The sequence below is a fragment of the Panthera pardus genome, unplaced genomic scaffold (assembly GCF_024362965.1).
Source record: "Panthera pardus isolate Hobbes unplaced genomic scaffold, ASM2436296v1 HiC_scaffold_27, whole genome shotgun sequence".
In the NCBI taxonomy this organism is placed as follows: Eukaryota; Metazoa; Chordata; class Mammalia; order Carnivora; family Felidae; genus Panthera; species Panthera pardus.
Genome location: NW_026526843.1, coordinates 26,714,840 through 26,737,721, shown reverse-complemented (window position 1 = coordinate 26,737,721; position 22,882 = coordinate 26,714,840). Strand labels below are relative to the sequence as shown.

The following is a 22,882-nucleotide window of genomic DNA, read 5'->3' as shown; positions in this document are numbered from 1 at the left end:
CCACAAACTCCCATAGCTAGGTGATGATTTTCTGAATGTTACATTCTTTAATTGACAGAGACACTTCTGGTTAGGTAGGTTAAGTGTCTGACTTCGGCTCAGGTCATGATCTCACGGTTCGTGAGTTCGAGCCCTGCGTCGGGCTCTCTGGTGTCAGCGCAGCGCCCGCTTTAGATCCTCTGCCTCCCTCTCCCTCTGCCTTTCTCTCTCAAAAATAGATAAACATTTTAAAAAGATTTTAAAAAATAAATATAACTTAAAATGAAATGAAATTTAACATGCAGTTCCTCAGCCCCATCAGGCACTTTTCAAGTGCTCAAAAGCCACATGCAGGCAGTGGCTACCATATTGAACAGCACAAGTCAAGAACATGTCCCTCACTGCAGAAAGTTCTGTTGGACAGCACTTCTCTAGAGACTAAACTCCTCAGCCTGGAATTTCAAGTGTTCTTCCATCTGGCTCCTACCAACTTTTTAGCACAAAGGCTGAAATTGAGGAGGAAGAAATGAGGCTGGAGAAGGGAGCAGGGGCCTGAGGACGAAGGGCCCGTGGTACCACACTACAGAAGGGAGATCTCGCCCTGTAGAACATGGTGGGTTTCTTCCTGAGAAGGGACAGAGCCAGTGCAGGTTGAGACGTGAATCAAACTCACCTCTCTCAGGAAGTCTGAGTGAACGACCAGAGAGGTCTGAAGATCATGCCCCCCTGATGACTGGCCGCTCCCCTCAGTGACAGCAAGGGTTCCAATGCTTACAAAACAGAGAAAGTTCTCACATTCAAAATGGAGTGAAGGACCCGTGCTCAAATCACAGCTCCGCTACTTAATTAGCTGTGTCATATTGGGCACTGCCACTTAACATCATCGAGCATCTGTTTGCCTCTCTGTAAACAGAGCCCGTGATACCTACTCTCCAGACACGTGTGACAATCAAGTAAGATAATGAGGACAGTGAGCTGATGGTCTGGAGTAGGACCTGGACTTCAAACTCCCCCCTTGTGTGATTCTAGGGAGTACCTAGGGTTGAAGATCGTTAAACTACATGCCCTCTGAGGTCCCTTCCAGCTTCGAGGTTCAAGCCCACAGGAAGAAAGATCAGAAGTCAGTTTGGACAAAATACTTACCTGGGTCCCCACAGCAGGCTGCGGGCCTCGCGAGCAGTCAGTGCGGCAGCCATCGCAGACAGCCCGGAGTTGCACATTGAGCAGCCTCCTTGATGAGAGAGCAGGGCCGGTGTTGGCTTCTTGGCAGAGTCCCTCTCCACCAAGTGACAGATGCACCCAGACCCTCCAGCCCGGGACTGTAATACCGTGTGTTTTCATTGTCATGATAGAGTCATTAACCGGTCATTCTAGAGTGGCAATGGATTTAGAGTTTGGATGTCGGTTCAAAGGCTTCTCCTATCACATAAAATTGCTTTATTTTAAGGAAATAGAAGTTTCAAAGCAGCGGGCAGGGGAGGTGGGGGGGATGGGTGAAACGCATGAAGGGGATTAAGAGTCCGCTCATCCTGACGGGCACTGAGTGATGTATGAAATTGTCGGCTCGCCACACTGTACACCCGAAGCGAATGTAACGCCGTATGGTAACTCTATGGGAATAAAAAGAAAAACTTCATCAAAAAGGTACTTTTTAGAGCAGAAAAAAATATATAACACTGTACATTAACTATACTGGAATTCAAATTAAAAAAGGAAACAGCAGGCAGATGGGAGTGCAGAGGGATGCAAGGTGAAGAGGGCTGAGAAGAGCTGGCAGAGGGAGAGGGAGATGGGAGGGAAGATTCTAACTAATGCAGAGAGCATCCTGTTGTGTCCCAGTAGAATAGCAGAGCAAAGGCTCATTTCCCAGCACTTCAATGCTCCAAAGACCTCTCTGTTAGCCAGCCCTTCTGCACATCAACAGAACACATGGAAGCTTGCCGTTTCACCTCGTAGCTCAGGAACCCTTCAAGGCCTTGAAGCACCTCCTTAAATTACCAGAGAAAGATAAAACTGATGCTCAACCTGATGCGATATTATTAATTATATTTTGCTTTATATCCACTCATTGAAAATCAGAAATCCCTAAAGGGTGACGAGGGACGTACTTTATTAAGTCCGAATATTTGATGAATCGAGGCACCCCATTCCCGATGACATAAAACAAAATGTGCAGGACGGTGGGTGTTTGTAGGTCCATCCAACCAGAGGAAAAGAATCAAATAGAGATCGGTAGCTCTCACTTCACAAATGGGTGTCGTAGTTCCAAAAAGGGCTTCCGGGGCAAACCAGTCATCAGTATGTCAATTATCAATCACAGCCATACTCCTGAGTCAGTCTTGAAAAGATACCCCAAGGTTTTGGACACCAAGCCCAAATACAGATGCTTCTTCTTTCCGTTATATTCTCACCTGATTTCTTGTTCAACTGTTGCCCATAAACAGTACAGAAAACGTTTCATCTTTGTGGTGCTTTAGGGTTGGGCTATCGGACCAGTTCTATGGCAGAAAGCCAAATTAAATAACTCACTTTTTTATTATTACCAATAAGGAAGCTGAGGATTAATCAAAATTCGCAGGGAATGGACTCTTCTAATTAACAGAACCTTCTGATAAATTGTTGAGCTAAAATTAGAAGAATATTGAGATGACCCATTTAGTTTGGTCTATTTTGGGCAAATTTTCTAAAATGTCTGGTTTCGTGTCCCTGCCTTAAAAGTACCATTGAATCTTTGGTGTTTGAGGCTCATGCAGGGCTTTGGGGTTTTCAATCATGCGTTGTTGATGTCCAGGGGGAGAAATGAAGATACATATAGCAACAACATAGATTGAACTCAGGACACAACTTTGGTGGCATCCCCAGTTTTAGAGGCCTCTGTCTCTTACATCCAAGGCATAGGGAGAGGTCAATGCTGTGACAATACTTTCAACTTGTCCATACATTTTGATGTCTAGATCTTATTTGATCCTTATTGTACTCTTGGGAGGCAGATTCCTCACTTTATAAACTGAGGCCTGCAGATGCTAAGGGCTTGCCCAAGGCTGAGATCATACCAAGCATCTGGAGTCTCAGTCTCGTGTCCTTTCAGGAGAAAGCCCACTGCGATACCCATGGTGATTCTCATTTCCCTATATTTGTGCTCACTTCCTCCCAAGCAGGCCACACGGGCTCAGCTAATCCCACCGCAGTTAGAGAAACATCTGAGTGTGTGCCCAACTTTTGTAGCTCTCAGAATAGCTTAGGTGAAAGTCATGGCTAATGTAATAGCTGCTGCCATGATAATAGTGTCCTTAAGCACCCCAGTTGAGAGCTATTTATTTTGCATAATATGATCTTGGCATACTAAATGCTCATTTGCATCCTTGTGTTGAGGACACTTTCCTTGTCTGTGGCATCACTGTCTGGGGGGATGAATTTTTTTCAGAAAGGTTTTGGTGTTTCCAAAGATACACTGCTGGACTTCTGAGTGGCCAGAGAATGCTAATGTTGGAAACAAAGGGAGAATGTGTGATCTGAGATTTCTTGCATGTCTTGTAAGTAATAAAAATAAATCATCACCTTTGATCTTTATAGTAATCTTACGAAGTTGGTAGAGCAGGTGTCATGGTCCCATTTTGCAGAAGTGGTCCTGAAGTCCAGCTTGGTTGCTATGGTAACCTAAACCTGGCTACACAAATCTTTCCCCTGTGATGCTTATCAAAGCTCACTTTTCATCAGAATGCCCCAGAAGTTTGTTACAAATACAGCTTTCCCAGTTCCATCCCAGACTTACTGAACGAGAGTTTCCAGGATATATATATATATATATATATATATATATATATATATATAGTATGTGTATATTATATACTATATTATTACATATAGTATATATTATATATTACTATATGTATATAATATACATATATATAATATATATATTTGCCTGCCCTATCAACCTCATGAGATTATTAAGATCAGCTGATATCATTTTAATTTTGTTACTGAAAATGAAGGAATTAAGATACTACAGAATGGCAGCTGCCTAGAGCAACAATCTCGTAATCACACACTGGTGATCAGCACCATACCCCCCTTTAGAGGTGGGGTAGCAGTGGGGACATACAAGATGCAAGAGACTCAGACTCTTGCCTTCGGGAGTTTAGAAGGTAGTTTGTTGCTAAGTCAATGAATTCTTAATTTCTAGCATGCATCAGAATCATCTGAAGGGCTTTTTTAAACACGAATTCCTGGGCCCCAGCCCCAGAGTTTCAGCCTCAATAGGTCGAGAGGCAGAAGCCAAGAATCTGCATTTTTAACTAGCTCCCAGGTGATGTTGATGCTGCTGGTCCCAGGGCCACACGTTTTAGAACCACTAGCCTAGTCGTCATGTTAAATTTCATGGCAGTCTTAGGGTTTAAAAGAGATATTTCAGGGGTGCCTGGGTGGCTCAGTTAAGTGGCCACCTTTGGCTCAAGTCATGATGTCATGGTTCCTGGGTTCGAGTCCCACAGCCAGCTCTGCACTGACGGCACGGGTCCTGCTTTGGATCCTCTGTCTCCCTCCCTGCGCGCACGCACGCGCGCTCTCTCTCTCTCTCTTAAAAATAAATATTGAAAAATAAATAAAAGAGATATTTTGGAATATATGTGTAAAAGAAAATTAAAACAAAAGAAGACAAAATTACCTGTCGTGTTCTATTGCCTTTTCAGTGTCCTCCTCTTTCCCTTTCCCTGACCACACAATGTTTTGCATCCTGGCACCTCAGTCGCAGAAAGAAATCTTTCTGACCTCTGAAAAACAATGCCATTTGCCTACCACAAATGCACTGGCTAGCACCATTTCTAATGGAAACATTTGCTTCCTTCATGCCCTGCTTTCTCTAGAAATAGAAGAGCCCCCTGCTTTGGAGTCTAGAAGGAAGCAGCAGAGGGACCGGAAGGTCTCTTCCCCCCTGCATCAGGCAGTGCTTCTCAAAGTCTGACCCCCAGATGAACAGTAGCAGAATCACCTGGGGGTATTTATTAACAATGAAAATGCAGGCCGCCTGGGTGGCTCGGTCAGTTAAGCACCTGACTTCAGCTCAGGTCATGATCTTGTGGTTCCTGAGTTCGAGCCCCACTTCAGGCTCTCTACTGTCAGCACAGAGCCCGCTTCAGATCCTCTGTCCCCTTCTCTTTCCGCCCCTCTCCCGTTTGTGCTCTGTCTCTCTCAAAATAAATGAATAAATTAAAAAGAAAGAAAGAAAGAAAATGATGGGACTCACTGTAGACCTAGTGGATCAGAATTTCCAGAAGTGAGACAGAAAAGTGGGTGCATCAGGTACTTACGTGCTTCAGGTTATTGGTGTTTCTGGTACACACTAAAATGGGAGAACTCCTAGAAAAAGGATTTACTGAATGTTAGGTTTAGCCAGGGACCCTAAGGAAAGTCTCATTTCTCTTAATGGACCACCACTTCCCCTTTCCTGGACCTACATGTCCCACAGGAAACCTCATGACACTAAGAGAGACACTAGGCTCCTCCCTCCTTCCCCCTTCCACACGACCCGCCCCCACAAACAGTATGAATCCATTTGCCTAGAACATCTCTCAGGTTGCTTAAAGCACACACACCTAAGTCCCTGACAAATTCCACCCAGTGAAAAAAAAAGATTTGGTTTTTTTAAGATGCTTTTATTTTATTTTATGTTTATACCTTCTCTCTCTTTAAATTTTTATCTCCCCTGCTTCTTTATGACACATTCTGGAGATGTTTCAAAGCTATTTATATTGCATACTGACTTTAGTCTTTTTAATGTTCTGAGAAATGCCATAGCTTATATTGGAATGATGCACTAAGATACAAGAGAGAAGGCGGGGAGGGGGGGAACTGGTGAGGAGAATAACTGAGAGCAGCATTGATTAGAAAGATAGTCAGACATAAGGGCGGGAAGTCTCCTTCCACGGCACTGAAATACTGTCAGTTCATTACCTGGCACGCTCCTCTTCCTATCTTTCAAGAGTGGGGAAGACTCTAGAAGTTTGAGGATGAAATGCAATCCTTTCACTGTAAGTCTGCCAGTGTTTTTGCTTTGGGGTTCATTGTTGAGTTAGAACAAGTATATAGTTTATGTCTCCTGGCTAGTCACTGTATAACTTTTGTTTATTTTCATTATGGGCTCCTCAGTACAATTCCACATGCGGTGGATTAACTAATGAAGGTCAGAAAACACCACGGGGCGTACGTTGCTAGAACACAGAGACATAGAACCAAATAAGCGAGCCTTCTGGTCTTCTGTGGGGGAGGGGGTGCCCACCACGTGCAATTCATCAATGCTCAGCTTTAATGAGCTTCTAAATTCTGTTTCTCTTGCTCCCTCTCTTCAAGGGTGTGTGTGTGTAAGAGAGGCTATGCCTGAAAACAGCGTGCTCGCGGGGCGCCTGGGTGGCTCAGTCAGTTGGCCATCCGAGTCTTTTTTTTTTTATGTTTATTATTTTTGAGAGAGAGACAGAGTGTAAGTGGGGGAGGGGCATAGCGAGAGAGGGAGACACAGAATCTGAAGCAAGCTCCAGGCTCCGAGCTGTCAGCACAGAGCCCGATGCGGGGCTCGAACTCGTGAACTGCAAGATCGTGACCTGAGCCGAAGTCAGGTGTTTGAGCCACCCAGGCGCCCTGTGGGCATCCGACTCTTGATTTCAGCTCAGGTCATGATCTCGCGGTTCGTGGGATCGAGCCCCGCGTCAGGCTCTGCTCGGACTGTGCGGAACCTGCCTGAGATTCTCTCTCTCCCTGTGTCTCTGCCCCTCCCCCACGCATGCGCATGCACTCTCTCTGTCTCCCTCAAAATAAATAAATAAAAGTTTTACAAATGTGTTTGCATTAGACATCGTAATCATGTTCTCAATTTATACAGCACAGTAACTTTTACAGTTTTGCAGAGGATCATATCCAGTGCTCTTTTTTTGCATTACTTTCCAGAATCATGCAAATGTTACTGACAACTCAATAAAATCTGTGAAAGGAACAAAAAGTCATCCCCACGAAACTTCCAAATAGAGCCAGACCTTTGAAAGGTGATTGCTTCCAACACGCGGTAGATGGACACCCGGAATCTTTCTTTGGCTACAAATGTGTCCTTTGATGTCCCTGCCACACCTGTCAACCCAGTGGTTGGAATAGAAGGAGCAACCCTTTGAGGCTAACAGATTGGAGAACTCTGTCATGAGTTAAAGCTGTAACATACAGGCATTTGTTCAGTTAGCTATTACGTCACAAGGCCCTGAGGAAGTAGAACACAGGACAGGTTCAGCTTTGGTTTTGTTGGTGGTGGTGGTGGATGGAGGTCAGGAAAGGCCCGAAGCTGGGGAGCTGGGCACGCTGGCATAGCAGCCTGACTTGGGCGAAGCGCTCTAGTGAGGCGCACTGAATAGCCAGGAGCTCACGTTAAGGTCCCAGGAGCCTGGCGACAGGGAGATCCGTATCTATTAGGATCACATTAGGCTGCAAGTAACCAAATCCTGACTCTTGGCAGTTTGAACACATAGGGCTTTCCACAACGTGTAACGGAAACCAACAAGTAGGTAGTTGTAGGCATTGCTTCCGCCGTTCACGAATGCCGTCAGAGACCTAAGTCCTTCCCTTCGGTTTCACCGTCCTTAGCATGCTGCCTTTCACCTTCATGGTTGTTACCTCATGGTCACAAGATGGCTGTGACATCAGTGCTCCCGAGAGGCAGGAAGATGAAGAAAGAGCGGTACAAATCACATCCATCACCTTTTATCAGGAAAACAAAACCTTTGCCAGTTTCCCCAATAGGCTCCCATTTAAGTCTCCTTGGCTGGCACTATCTTACGCGCCCCACCCACTCGACACCAGTTGCAAGGGAGACTAGGAAAGAGAGTATTTAGCTGGGCACGCTGCCACCTTAAACAAAACCGGGATTATGTTAGCAAAGAAGAGGGAAATTGATCTTGGGTAGACAACAAACAGTGCCTGCCAAAGACCAAAGGGGAGCTTTGGCCACTCATTCAGTTCAGCTAATACTCACCGGGCACCTACTGGGTGCCAACCACTGTGCCATGTGCTTTGACATCTGGCTTTTGCCTCAGGCTATCCAGAATTCAAAGAATGAAGCTTCTTCACTGGGGTAAATGACCAAAACTAGCGTCTAGCTGTGTGTCAGCTTTTATTTTGTTCCCGACCACCAAGCTGCCCTGAGCTTTGAGAACGTAGTTTCATCTAATCTTTCAGATACTTTGGGGGCAGAGATTCAAACATCGGCTCACCCGCCCCAGAGATGGACCTTCACAAACAAAGGCCTTTGAATTTTAGCTATCAGGGTCATTTTTTAAAACCGTGCATCAGAGTTATTTTATGCATGCAAATCCCTTTCTGCTTTTTAATTGGATTTGTGCCTGGATGTACTGCAAATTGCTTTTGAGGCTGGGCTGCGGAATAGATTCCAGCTACGGACAGCAGTACAATGGCACGGGCGTCCTAGGTGCCAGCTCGCCTCTCCACCTGTATTCCCAGACAACCTCCAGTCTCATCCTAGGCTGCTGACTGGTCGGTACAGAGGACTTCTTATAACCCGAACGTGAGCTTCGAAGACCTCTGCCCCTCAAAAGAGAAAAGGCAAGATGGCCAAGAGCCCCAGAGTGGTTTCTACTGAGGGTTTCTTCCTGGGAATTCTCTCTCCAAGGAGAGATGAATGAGTGGCTCTCCGGAAAGGAAGGATCGTCGCTACTTTGATGCGGCTGGGGCCGGCCACAGAACGCCTGTAGTTTGAAACCCAAGTTCAGTGACATTTTGTTTTTAGGAAGAGCAGAATGGAAGAGGACTTTGGGGAAGTCTGGGAGTGGCCAGTAGGGCCACACTGTTGAGACTCTTCAAAATTAACCTTTCTGCAGGCTGGCAAAACTACCCACGCAATGTGAATAAGAAGAAACTTCTTGCCCGCAGATTTTTTTTTCCTTGGCCTGTCAGAGTGAAAGTCCCATTGATGTTGTTTCTTGGGGGCCTTCTGATGACCAGTGCATTCCATTCCCAGAGGATAACACGTTCTGTGGTATTGCTTTATCTGGTCGGACCATTGTCACACAGTTGACATCAGTGCCCTTTAGGTATGGTGCAAAAAATGGGCAGTTTTTTTTTTGTTTTTGTTTTTGTTTTTGTTTTGGTGGGTAGGAAAGGGAAGGTTTGTAGTTTATTTAGGCAGAACTAAGTGAGGTGTCCCAGGAGGAAGTCCAGAATAGACGAGGAAGAACAGGTGGCCACTGGACTCTGGAGAAAGGAACTGGAAAGTGGCAGTGTCTTCTAGATACTCCGAGACAGTAGCTGATAAATCTTAATCATCAAAGATTGCATGAAGAAATTTAAGGGGGGGATAAGGCTGATGGAAGGGCAGAACATCAGTGGATTAAACGCAAGGGTTCCTTCCTACTCCGTGCCATCTGGCACATCGCCGGTACTTGTGCTTACCCGTACCTGATATGAAACGCTGCCCACCACAACATCGTCACAGATCAGAGGCATTGGAACCGGTGGGTGGGAAGGGTGATAATAGCTTGCAGACTAGGGCAAGTCGAATAGGTATGGAAGGGACCTAGGAAGGAGAATAAAAGAAGCACTCAACCGCAGAAGCAGAAGGGAGAAGGGAAAACACAGGAAGAAGAGACGCCGCATATTAAAATAACAGCAACAAGGGCGCCTGGGGGGCTCAATCGGTTAAGCATCCAACTCTTGGTTTCGGCTCAGGTCACGAGCTCACAGCTTCATGAGTTCAAGCCCTCGTCGGGATCCAAGCTGACAGTGTGGAGCCTGCTTAGGATTCTCTCTCCCTCTCTCTCTGCCCCTCCCCCGCTCACGCTGTCTCTTTCTAAGTAAATAAAGGTGACAATAATAATTACATTAGCTAACACTTGGACAAGGCCTACTATGTGCCAAGCTCTGTTGGAAGCACCTCACACGCATGAACTCATTTAATTTTCATAGTAATCCTGTGAAGTAAATGTATTATTATTAGCCCATTTTACACACTAAGAAACTGAGGTACAGAGTTTATGTCAAAATTGGATATCTGTAAAGTAGGGACAAGCAATGAAGAACCTGTGTCCTGACATCGTTCGATCTCTAAACTTTTCAGTTACTTAAGCCAATAATGCCTTCTTTAAAGTAGTTTCAGTCAGGTTTCTGCCCCTGGCACCCCAAAGAGACCTTACTAACAATTGAAGAAACAATAACATCTGTTGGCTGCATGTCATGGACAAGGCACTGGGTTAAGGGCTTCATATACGTTATTTTATTTAATCCCGACAACCCAATGGGTTAATAATACTGTTAATATTACCCCTATTTTGACAATTTCAAAACTGAGCACAGAGACCTTAAATAACTTACCCAGTGTTGCGCAGCTAATAGGTAGCAGAGCTGAGAAATAAATCCCTACAGTCTGATTCTAGACTCTGTGCTCGTAAGCTCTGGTGGGCAAATAGACACAGAGAAGAAGAGAATGTCACCACTCAGCAGTGAACAGCAGAAACCGAAGGCAGCCACATTCCAAGTGTTCCCTTTAATGAGTAACCTGATAAAGGTAGAGCCACCTGCTCATATTTCCAAGAAATCAGCTGTGACACGGGTGAACATCTGTTTGGAGGCTCCTTAATCTTGGGAAACTGTTATTTCTGATGCCTTTCAGCCTTGACTCTCCAGTGAGGAGTAACTTAGCACTAACAGAAGAGAGTTCGGGGATCTCCTGTGCCCAAGAGACTTCCTTCCAAACAGGAAAAGGAAGAGGCTGCGTTGAAGGCATCTTTCTAGGTGGCTATGGCTGGGAATACTTTCTCGAACAGGAGACCAAGTAGCATCAGACCCTGGGAAGCACCAGACTAATAAGATTCGCAAAGCCAGCACCAATTGAGCAAAGCCGAGTTCTGCTCTTACATGCCTGCAGCCTCTCCCTGTGATGGAGCTTGGCATCATCCTTATGGCTTTCACTCAGTCCCCGTGGGCATTCTTTCTTCTCCAAGGGCCCTACAAACAAATGAGTTGCTGTAGCTTCACTGCCAAGGAAGGAATTGCGTGTATGTTTTTCGTGTTGATGTTGTTTGATGTTTAAGGTACACACAAGCCTGTCTTCTGAGAACAAACATTGGCCGAAAAATGATAGCCTATTCAACTGGCATTCAAACAGTTAAAGATTATGAATGGCTTTCATTGTTTTTATAACTATTAGGAGGCTCCCTTGATAATTCCCAGTTGATTTATATCTTGGTCTCTATTTCTGCATAGCCACCATAAAAAAATGCTATGTTAAATAATTTCATATTAAAAACAAAACCGGAACTTAATCTTCACTTAAGAGGCAAACAATAATTTTTATCAGCCTTTGCAAATGGGCCTTGCTGCCCATTCATTAAATGTCTATAAATGTTTGCTAGTTCTTAGAGGTTGAATGATTAAAAGGATAGGAGAGACATGAATTTTAAAAAATCAATCACTGTTTGTAGCTCTATTCCCAAATATATCCTGCATGGCACAGTAGATCTTCTCCATGAGACTGGTTAATAACAAGCATTCTGCATATTTTATAATTATGTGCACTGCCAGCAGAGTGTAGTCGGATTTATTGTACATCTGAGTCCCCGGAATCAGAGTCGTGCCTCACAGCACCTATCATAACAAATGGCATGGAGGGGTTCTTTATATCACAGGATGCTGAGTTGGATATTTAAATAGCATACCCAGGAAGTGTTCTGAGTTATGGTCACCCTGCAAGAAGGGGCACCACCCAAAGTACACCATGATTTAAGTGTCATGGCCCATAGCTGGAGCCAAACGCTCACTGAGTCAGAATGAGGATCTATAAGAAAGCGAATGAATAATTGCTCCAATAAAACCCAAGTCGACTGGGAGCAGATTGATCAGAAACATTTATTAGTTCTGATTGGGGTTTTGGCACACTCCCATTTGTAGACGTAAGAAGCAAATGACACAAAGATACACACAAGGCTCAGAGTACAATTGTTTTCAATGAAGGACATATTTGGTGGAAGCGTGAGAGGGGGTCCAATCTCCTGAACCTCTTTTCTATCTCCATCCTTAAAGTTTTTGGAATGTGTCACTAAAATAAATGATATGTGGGAAGAGAGTCTGGCTTTGTCTGGCGGAAAAGGTATTCTGTGAGTGGAACAGTATTTCTCCACTCCCACTTCGAATGAAGGGAGAATGATCTTTGGTTTTCCATGATATATTTGGGGAGTTTGGGGAACAAGTTTTGATTTAATGTGTGCAAAATAATTGCAAATGCTACCTTGACTTTTTATATTACTTTTGCTTGTCAACCTGCTGTTCTCAGATAATGTTTTTGGATCTGACTGCTAAGACTGGTATGCTTCACTCTATTTGGGCAGGCTTTGGAGAAGTGGGGCGACTTATGCAAAGTCCCACAACTAGACCAACAGAAGAGAGGGACTAGACTGCAGGTCTCCCGACTTCCGGCCCAATGTTCTTACTACTGAACTGTGCTATCTATAGCCTACGCTTCCCCTAGTTCATTTACTTTGAGAAAAGTATGTAAACGAATGGCCAGGATGTTGTTTTCTTACCCCATTGCTCATGAATCAAACTGGTTGACCTCCCTCCCACGCCGTTACCAGCACCCATTTAAAAACCTATGTCTCCTGCTACTATTCAAGAGGCTGAAATATCAAGATCATCTAACTGGGACTTGAGATAAATTACACCATGTTCCCTCAGAAATTACTTTGACACAAATAATTACTCCAATAATAACAGTGGAAAATACAGTGTTAAGTACGATCAGCAAATCTAAATGGCCTTAATCGGCATTACTAATTTTTGCACACAAATAAATAATTATACTACTTTCCTTCCAAACTTCAATTTAAACGTGCAAAGACCACTTAGTCCACTGAAGCAGAAAGCGGAAGCCTTTACCAAAGTTGACAGCCCACATGGTAACGTGTAGCCTACTATACATACCTTAAACCCATCTTTATACTGTCCATGGTAACGATTAGCACAAAGCTTTACATGTAGTAGGGTTTTCACCAGAGCTTGTTAAACGAACAGCTGCTCGTGACCGGTCTCGAATTTCCATATTACTGTTTATTCCATGAGAGTAAAATGCCTGATTTCACCTTATGTTGTGATATCTAAGTCCTTATGTAGCTTAGTTTATTAAAGGGATCCAAGCCTGCCTCTCCCAAAACATACCAATTACGGATAAGACCCTAAGATGCCGTCCCCTATAACCTTGCTGCTTAAAGTGTGGTTCATGGGCCAGAAGCATCAGTATCCCCTGGGAGCTTGTCCAAAATGCAGACTCTCAGGCCCCACGGCAGACCCCTGGAATCAGAATCCACATTCCCGAGATCCCCATGTGATTCACGCGCACATAAGAGTTTGGGAAGCACTGTGCTGTGGGAACAGTTATTCCTGTCACCAGGCACCAATAGTCACCCTGCAGACTCCAGTCCACAAACACGCTGTGAGCCCCTGTGGGTCTGTTAGGTACTGTAGAAAATACAGGAAAGGAAAAGAATGGTTTTTTATTTTGTTTTTTTTGTTTGTTTTTTTTTTTGTTTTGTTTTTTTACCTAGGACAACATATAATCTAGTCCTAAATTGTATGCTTTATGCTGCAATAACGCAACCATAAGGAAGATCAGGCGGGTTGGGTTATCCAGGAAAGGCTTTGTAGAAACGGAGTTATTCACAGGCTACCAATCGGTGTCTGGGGAAGTAGCGAAAACCGGTAACCATAGCTAATGTTTACCAAGTGCTTCCGTTTGTCAAGGCCCTAGGTTTCAGTTTTTAATATATTATGCCATTTACTCCTCACATTAACTCAATGAGCCAGGTATAGTGTAGTGGCTAAGTGTGCCAGCTCTGGAATCAGATGGTCTGGGTTTAATCCTGTCTTCACTATTTACTAGCTGTGTGATAATGTAGAAGATATTTAAACTCTCAGTGCCTCAGTTTCCTCCTCTATAAAATGGAAATAATGGCACCTACCTCAGGGGACAGCTACCCGTGAGAATTAAAGGGGTTGAAATGGATGAACACTGAGAACAATGTCCAGCACATAATAGCCATCTAATAAATACCAGATATTACTATTTTCATTTTATGAATGGGGACAGTGATGCACAGAGAAGTTGAATAGCTTTTCCAAAGTCACACAGTTTATAGGTGGTAGAGTTACAACTTGAACACTGCTTTGGGTGACTACAGAGCCCACCTTTTTTCTTTTCTTTTTTTTTGAGAGAGAGAGAGAGAGAGAGAGAGAGAGAAAGAGAGAGAGAATCCCAAGCAGGCACCATGCTGACAGCGTGGAGCCTGATGCTGGCCTCAAACCCACAAACTGTGATATCATGACCTGAGCCGAAACCAAGAGACAGATGCTCAACCGACTGAGCCACCCAGATGCCCCCAGAGCCCACACTCTTAAATCTGTTACATAACTTAAAATGTGCCTGAGGTTGGAGAAGGAGAAGACAATTCTAAATCTAAACTTCTCAAATTACTGTGAGCCCAATCCTACTGTGGATGCTGGGCCCACACAAGAATTAGCTGAAAATGTTTGTGGTAATGTCTTCATATACGATTTCAAGCAGATTTCACTGTTTGAAACAAAGTTCATAAAAACTTTTGTCTTTCAAGGAGTGGGTATAGCTTTACCAAACAATTCTCATTCTTCTGCCTGGATAACTTCATGGCCAGTGGCAGGGACATCCGAGAAACTTTACAAGAGTAAGGGGCTCAGGTTGTTCCCAAGACCTAGAATAAAGGTATCTTCCCCTGGTGAGCCTGTTACATAATAAATGGAGCTTCTGGGCAAACCACACCTTTAAAAGACAGACCTGAGGGGCACCTGAGTGGCTCAGTCAATTAAGGGTCCGACTTCGGCTCAGGTCTGATCTTACCGTTCGTGAGTTTGAGCCCCACATCAGGCACTGTGCTGATAGCTCGGAGCCTGGAGCCTGGTTCGGATTCTGTGTCTCCCTCTCTCTGACCCTTTCCTGGTCACATTCTGTGTGTGTGTCTCTCTCAAAAATAAATAAACCTTAAAAAAATTTAAAAGACAGCCCTGAAAATTTTTAGGATAGTTTGGAATCATATTTCAGTCATGGAATCTGATGTCAGTGGATCAGAGAGTAGATTTTAGTTCTTTTTAGACTCGGGTTCTTGTTCAGATAAGATGAATTCGGTGTTAAAATTTTGGCTGAGCTCTGTGTAATCTTGAGACTGTCAGTATCCTTTTCTGGACCTCGCTTTCCAAGTCTATAAAGTAAGACTGATTGGATGATCTTTAAAGGTCTTTCCAACCCCAATATATTCTTTACGGTTTTGAAAGCATCTTTCATTCACACCAGTTTTCTCCTCCCAGGTCTCTAATGAGGTAGGAAGAGCACGGATTTTGAAACAAGACAGACCTGGGGATTGCCTCCTTGCTCCCAGCAGAAGCTGGATGATCTTGGCCCAAACATGCCCTTCTTTTGGCCTTAATTTCCTCTTAGAGATTATAATGTTCCCATCCCCCAGGTTGCCGGTGGTTTTGTGTAGTAGAAGGCACTCAGAGTACTGCTGGAAGTCTCCCCCTGACATTCTGAGGATCATTATATGGACCTATTGCTCTATCCACACTGAGCAACTTTCGTATGCTAACATAAGTCAAGGGTAACCTGAGCCCATGTATTCTCCTAATATGGAAATCATTTGCTATTCGCGCAGTTTCCAATGAGGGGTTTAATCTCTTGATAAGGTCAGAGAAAGTCTGGGGAAGCAGCTATTTCAAAGGTCATGGCTTTCCCCTTGGCGATTTCATCCTCTGGGCCCTGAAAGGGCAAGTGTCCGCCATTACGCTCCTACAACAGAGTTTGTTTCCTATGGCTGGGTGCCCGGGGAGTGTTCCAAATCCAAGTTTTGGAGCATAACATTTCTACCGCCAAGCCCTTCACCATTTCTCACCTTTGAAGGGTCTCCTATAACTTCAAGGACCACTGCAAAATTTCTTAAAAGTCAAACTAATTTTAGCGTATTTAGATTTTATTCAAGTATGCTCTGTGGCACTATGCGGGAAAGGTAGGCTGTGGGATCTACCAAGGGTGTGTCCAGGCTCCTGATCAATCACAGAGGGAAGCAGAACTACTCAGCAGTGGGCAGAATGTAAGTTTGACCAACCAAACAAGTCATGAAAGCACTCCTTTGCTTTCAGAGGCGTGCTTTGGTCCCAGTAGGAAGGTTTAGTTCTCCTTAGTCGGAGGGAGATAGTTCTCTCTATCCAGATAAATGAAAGGACACTTCCAAGGAATATTTGTTGCCTTGGTTTGGGTGACAATGGGCTGGATTCAGGAAGAGATGTTAAGGTGAATGAAGTGCATGATTCACCCAGGGGGATATCTGCTGGCAGTGGTCTGTCATCATTTTGAGACTTACATGCTTCACCATTTAAACATTCTAAGGAAATTTGTATCTGGGAAGGCACTGTGGTTAAAAGGTCCATTCGTTTCCGTGAAGTTCTGTCTATGCTTCATGCTTTTCGTTGTCACTGATTTCAGGCAGGGTCAGTACTGGTCTAGTGCCACTCTTCACAATAATGCCACGTTCTTTGATCCCACAATCTCACCTCCTCTACCCTGCTGTCTGAGTTCCATGTCCCGGGAACATCCTGGCTTGCTTCAGGCATTCCTCTGTGGGGAGAATCTCCCATGACCCAAAGGCTCCAGTTTTAGTGCTAAGCCCAAGGAGAATCCAGTGAAGGCATACAATGTGTCTGCCCTAATTTCAGGTTCCAAAATAACATTCAGCTATCTTTTTATAGTAAAATCTCAATCATTCAGAGTCTGATGGGTCAGAATCTTCAAATAGCCAGAATTTCTACCCAGAGTTTTTAGGAAAGAAAGAAGCGATTTTAAAGAGAGAGAGAGAGAGCAGGTGATATCAGAGATTTCGTAAAAGTGGCAATTTCCTGCACCAGGGTCAGTACACATTTGGCCCACTATAGAAGTCCACTTTCGACTTCTGTAGTCCTGGGCAATGAACACGTACATTCAGACCGAGGGCCCTGAGGTATTGCAAGATCCTTGGGCACCAAGGATTCCACAATATTCACTTGGTTATATTTGTTGAGGAAGAACAGTGGACTTGTGTGCAGTAGAGATATTTTCTGTAGCATTTCAATAACGCCAACACAAGGACTTTCTGTCAAGCACTCGGATACCCAGAAAATTCCATACACGTTACTGGAAGGCACTTTCCCCCTCTTCCTGGCTTTCCCATCCTCTGAGCATGCCACATTCCCCTCCGGCCCTTAGTGTGTGCATCCATGAAATAAAAACATTAAAGTAGATGATATCTAAGGTCCCTTTCCATTCTGACATTCTATGATTATTTTATCTCTAGGATCTCTTAACATGGCTTCTACGTCTCTGGCACTGTGCGTAATTCTAGCAGGGCCTGCCTCGAAGGAAAACAGTTCCTCTGAGTCTCCCCCTGTCATTCAATGCCTTTGAAGTACCAAAGGCCAGGGACACAGTCTCGGGACTATTAGCCCACATTGACTAGGGGCAGAGGTTTTGCTGATCCCATCTGTGAAGGCTAGCAGGGCCCTTTTGGTGACAACCCTCAAGAAGGCCAATGAGGCCAACTCCCACGTAAGAGCACAAGTCCCTCTGACAAGCATGGAATTATTAAATAAAGAATTAAATGAAAGAAAGTTTTGGCAACTGCTTCCAAGAGGGTTTTGCTGGCCTGGAGCTAGTTTGAAATTAAGTTTGCATTATTAATTGAAAGGCAAGAAGAGAGTCTTGGAATAAATCAGATAAAATAAATAAAATGATGATTTTACTTACTGTCAATAATGCCACAGGCAGTCTTGGGATTTGGTGGCAGTCTTAACAAAAATGCCTTATCTTCTTAAGACTTTTTTCTGCCAGCTCTCAGCAGGTCCAAATGTATTTCCGGTCCTTCTTCCCCTAATCGGTGATCATATAAAGCTTCAATGACAGAAAGAAAAAAAAAAAACTTGAAATTTCTACAATGATAAATATTTCTGAGGCCATAACTCATCCCTCGGGCAAATCTAGTACCTGGATACTTCTTCCCATAAGAAGAACTTGCTCTAGAAGCTTGCCTGAGCCACAGTCCTCAAACGTGGGACTTAGGCTTCTAGGAGTCTAAGAGAAACTTACTTTCAAACTGAGCTTATCCCAGATGATCTGATTTTGAACCCACGCCCACCCAAAGTTTACCGCTGGAGGGTGACTGGTTCCACTTACTAAGGGGCGCGATGCCAAAACTTGGGAACTAACAGAACCAAGCAAAAAATAAACAAGACTTCAGAAGACATGTCTCCTGTATTCCCCATGCCTAATTATAGGAGTTGGTTATCCTCAATGCCAATACTGCTCTTGAGTTTGTCCATTAGCATCCATTTTTCTTCATTACTTTTCTTCCCAATATATCAAACGTCCTCTGTTTACTTTCCATTCATCCTTCAAGACTGACAGCCGCTCCCTCTGCACTAGGGAAGATTTGGGGGAGTGCAGTTCTACAGAGGTGAATATTTTGTAGAAGTCTGGGAGCTGAGCACGGAGACAGTCATGCGTACAAACTGCACAAGAGATAAGCATAAGAAAGTGGGGCCGTTTCACATTTCTAATAGCACCAGGCCTTTGTATTTAAATTCATTCCCATATCCAGTTATACGGACACATATTCAGTTATAAAGTACGAAAAAGATTCTAGAATTAACTACCAGTGAATTTGAGTGTAGCCACTATTCGGTACTATTCACGCCTTGGATTCCGTGTCCCTATTGCAAATAACCCAGCAGGTCGACAGAATGGCTGGAGATGGGAGGCCAGGGGAAGCAGGGTTGGGTAGATTAAACGGTCTATTGAGACCTCCACTTGCTCTATCATTCTGTTAGGAGTCATTGATGTTAATGCTCTTGGACTATTCTGTATGAATAAGGCAAATTGTAATAGACCCACAAATTGATCATTCAACAATCTGAGGCCTGTTTTGAAAGATGGTGCTTAAGGTCTTTTTTTTTTATTCATCCCTTGGGTATGTGGATAATTCAAAGGCAAGCACTAGACATATCTGTTGAGTATGTCTGAATAATTGGCCAGTTTGATCTTTAATATTATACAGTTACTACTCTAGCTGTATCTAAGGCTTTATGTTTCCCTTTATGTCACCAGATCACAAATCGCTATCACATCATACATCAAGTACAAGGCTCAGAGAACAGAACGAGTGACGATTAAGACTGTGTACCAGACACGCTCTTCTCTAGTAGGAAGGAAAGGAGTAAACTAACATTTAGTGAGCACCTACTGTGTGTCAGACACTGTGCTAAGAAAGTTCACACACATCATCTAAAGCATGTTCTGTATCGGAAGCAGGGTTGCTCTATTCAAAGAATAGATGGTGCTTGAGAGTGGAGCAAGAGGAGGTATTGCATTTGGGACTCAATAAATCCAACAACAAAATACTGATCCAAGAAGTAGCAGCAGAGTACCAGAGGAATTTGCCTGTCAGAGAGATCCCAACATCCTTGGCCGACCGAAGCTAGGATATCAAGAGGCTCGGGGAAAGATGCGTACCTTTTGAGATGACCACACTCCAAGCAAGTTACATTGAGCTTGCTTGGCTCTCCAGAGCTGCGAGGCCTGGGGGTGGACCCGCACCCCTGTGCTCACCCAGCCGCGCCCACATATCTGCCACCTCCAGATAACCCTCTCTCTGGCCCTGGGACACAGGCTGATCACACACCATTTCCTGAAAAGAATTCTCCTGTGTCTTTCTCCAGGGACTTTGACAGAAGGCTGGGGAGGATGCTTTGTGTGTCCTTTGGCTTTCAAGTGAGGAGCTAATGCCCAAAGCTCGGAGCCAGGGGGGAGGTTTGTCCAAATGCCTGACCTAGAAGGGCCATAACTTCACTTCTTTTCTAATTAGGATAATTAACCTCCCCTGCTCGTTCATTCTATTCCAATCCAGAAAGCTTAAATTAAAATGGCACAGGGGACTGTCGGGCTCTAGGGACAGGAAACCATTTACAAGCCTTTCATCTCCAAGCAGCTGCCATCAAGGCAAAGTCAGGACAAAGTCCTCCTAGCATCCTCACCCTGGAAACAACCTTGGATGCCTTTAGGACTGCTTTTGGAGTTTTCATCAACGTAAACATCCCATCAGCTATCAAATTTTGCCGAGCTCCGTAGAACTGGCTGACTAAGTTGGAATCGGGGCTGTGGGGATTGCTCATAGTAGGTAGCATATCTCTTTGTATTGTTGCCTGGACTTTGTGGTGGGTTCAAGGAGACCAAAAACGGATGCCTTCAAGTGGGTGGCATTTGATGTGGGATTTATGGCATTTGTTCTTTGGCAACAACCACTGGAGGCAAAACTTCAGGAGCATTTCCTAAACTGGAATCCAATAGCAGCATTATCACATAGGACAGAGACACAACTGAGGGGGAACAACGCTGCAGTTCTCCGTCTAGTAGCGTTAATTCCCCATACCTCACCTCTGAGCGGCTTCGAGAGTTCCTCATCAAGTATCTACAGCTTCCGTGCTGCCTAGGCAGATAGCCCTGGGTATAGTCCTCTGGGTCTTTTGTTCCTCATTACTACACGACTCAGTCCAAGGTCTCCCCTACATGCAGCCCTTCACGCCTGTAAGGGAAGCCACTGTGTTCTATAGTCTTTCTGCCCAGAGCTCTCTGGCTGCAGCCTGTTGTGAGCCTCCATGGCTGATGGGAAAGGCAAGATGACAGAGTAATAGATGAGGTTAGGCTGCCCATTTTGGACTGAGTAGTAAAGAGTTCTTTCCAGCCTGGTAATGCTAAGATTTTCCCCGGGTCTACCTTGGTTGGAACCTTGAAATATCCCCCGTAGATGAAGACCCTGACTTGCTACTCAGTATATCATAGAGCCATCGGCATAAATGTCAAGAGACTTGTCCTGGGCCTAGGTTGAACAATTGAGTCACCCTCCAGCCTTTGCCAGTTCGTGCTCTGGTCCCCTCCTAGCCCTACACTTCCCACCCATAACCTCTACCAAAGCCTAGGCTGTCCTTCCTTCTGAATCACCCATCTGTGTTAATCAGCCGAAGTGAGGTTCTCAGTAGATATATAATAATGACCAGACTAGCGCTTCTTACATTCTGATGTGCTTACAGATCACCTGGGGACTTGTCAAAAGGCAGATTCTAATTCATTTAAGTCTGAGGTGGGGCCCGAGAGTCTGCATTTTTAACAAGCAGCCTCGGTGATGCCAAGAACTGGTCCATGAACCATACTTTAAGTAGCAAAGATGTCAGTACAACATGTTTAGGGCCTTCTATCATTGATATGCCGATCTAGGGGCCGTACTTTACGCAGCGAGAACATAGAACATCTTCTGAATGAGTTTAACCCAACTGCACCGCTTGGAGTAAGAGATAGTGACCTCTCTTCTTGGCAGTTCACGATAGCATCCTTTCATATGAAGGCTAAAACAACACTTTAGTGTAACCAGAGCTGTGCAGAGGGCGTGGCAAATGTGGACCTTGGCATAGGCTATCATTCTTGGGACCTGGGTTACGTGAATAAGCCTTTCTGGGCACCTGCCCTGCTTCCTGAAGCCAATCATGCAGGCCAAACTCATTTTGGGTCCAACCACTCCATTTATTGCATCTCCTTTCACAGTGGCTCCGGATGGCTGCTGCTGCCACATCACTCATGCTGTGATCTGCATCAGTGGCTAAGACAACGGAAGCAGCTACATCATCCAAGGCACAATCCATTTATTTCATGCTGAAAAAAACAATCTTCTCTCCAAGTGGGGCCCGCTAAGCTGGGCAGTTGCCACAGCTTCGAGTTTATGGGAAATATGCCTTTTGCACCATTTAGTTCCTCAGTGGAGAGCAATGTACCCCTTGAGGAGGCCCCAGATGTCATTACTTCATTGATACTGGGCTGGACAGAGCAAGCCCACTTCTCCTCTAAAGCACAAGGTGTATAACTCCTGGAGTTGTCAAAACATAAATTTGCTGGAGAAATTCACTGCCTTGTTTCTTTCCTAAACTAATTCCTGAATCCTTTCCTCTTTAGCATCGCTGCTGATTAGGTTCTTTACTCAAAATAAACCTTGAAGAACATTGTATTTGGTTTAGGGGATGCTCTATTACACTGATATTTGCAGAGCTAAACACTGCAGATGGGAAGATTTCCCTAAGAAGATTCCAGAGCATTGTGATTATGTGGTTTTGATCCAAAATATAAACATGTTTTATGGCCTAAGGGGCTTGTCAAGCAATGTTTTAAAACACACTGGCAAATTTAAGATGGTTTTAAAAGTAGGCTTATTTGAGGATCCCAAATGGTCCCAAACCTATACTCCCCGGTAGCCGCTTGGGAACAGGTCTTGCTGGACTGACCCATTGCTGGCTCTGGTAGGGTCTCCAAGCCAAAGAAATATTCACCATTAACTGTTTTCCTCTTGTCCACTGGCCCTGCCCCCCTATGCCAGTTACTTGCCTCTCCTGGAGGACTTAATAAATACTTTCATCCGCATAGGACCCTACAACTCCACCTCTCCTTCAAAATGACACATAGAGACCTAATACACTGGCCACTGGGCTCAAATTTGCAGCCAAGAGGAACTCACTTAGCCATTTTGTTAAGTTCTGTCACTGAGCACTTTGCCTCAGTGAGCACAGAAGCTTTTTGGGCATGGTTGACTAGTCCCTCCTCTAACCCAATCATTATGATGACTAGCTACATGGTTCCTAATTAGATTCATTTTATTCAAATAAATTCCTAGCCAGTGCAGTTTCCCAGCAGTCCATCACTAGAGTCGGCATCTTAACTGTAAGTGATTCAGGGTTCTCCCTCCGTAAGCCTTCCAGATTCTAGCTTGCTGAAGCACTC

General features: G+C 44.5%; 1 protein-coding gene and 1 long non-coding RNA gene across 11 annotated transcripts in view; one reads left to right on the top strand and one right to left on the bottom strand.

The window, feature by feature from the left end:
• Positions 1 to 22,882, top strand: part of GRIA3 (glutamate ionotropic receptor AMPA type subunit 3) — a 266,931-nt gene that overhangs the window by 96,941 nt on the left and 147,108 nt on the right. The window lies entirely within an intron of this gene.
• LOC109250727 (uncharacterized) overlaps positions 1,400 to 22,882 on the bottom strand; it is a 160,365-nt gene continuing 138,882 nt past the window's right edge. For 3 of the 4 annotated variants that reach the window (XR_002073144.2, XR_008418397.1, XR_008418398.1), the window contains exons 3-4: positions 17,816 to 17,959; positions 1,400 to 1,589 (exon numbers count right to left, since the gene is read on the bottom strand). This is a non-coding gene — a long non-coding RNA (uncharacterized LOC109250727). Of the gene's footprint in view, positions 1,590 to 9,426; positions 9,545 to 17,815; positions 17,960 to 22,882 lie in introns of all 4 variants that reach the window. The other variant, XR_002073145.2, reaches the window with a different exon arrangement.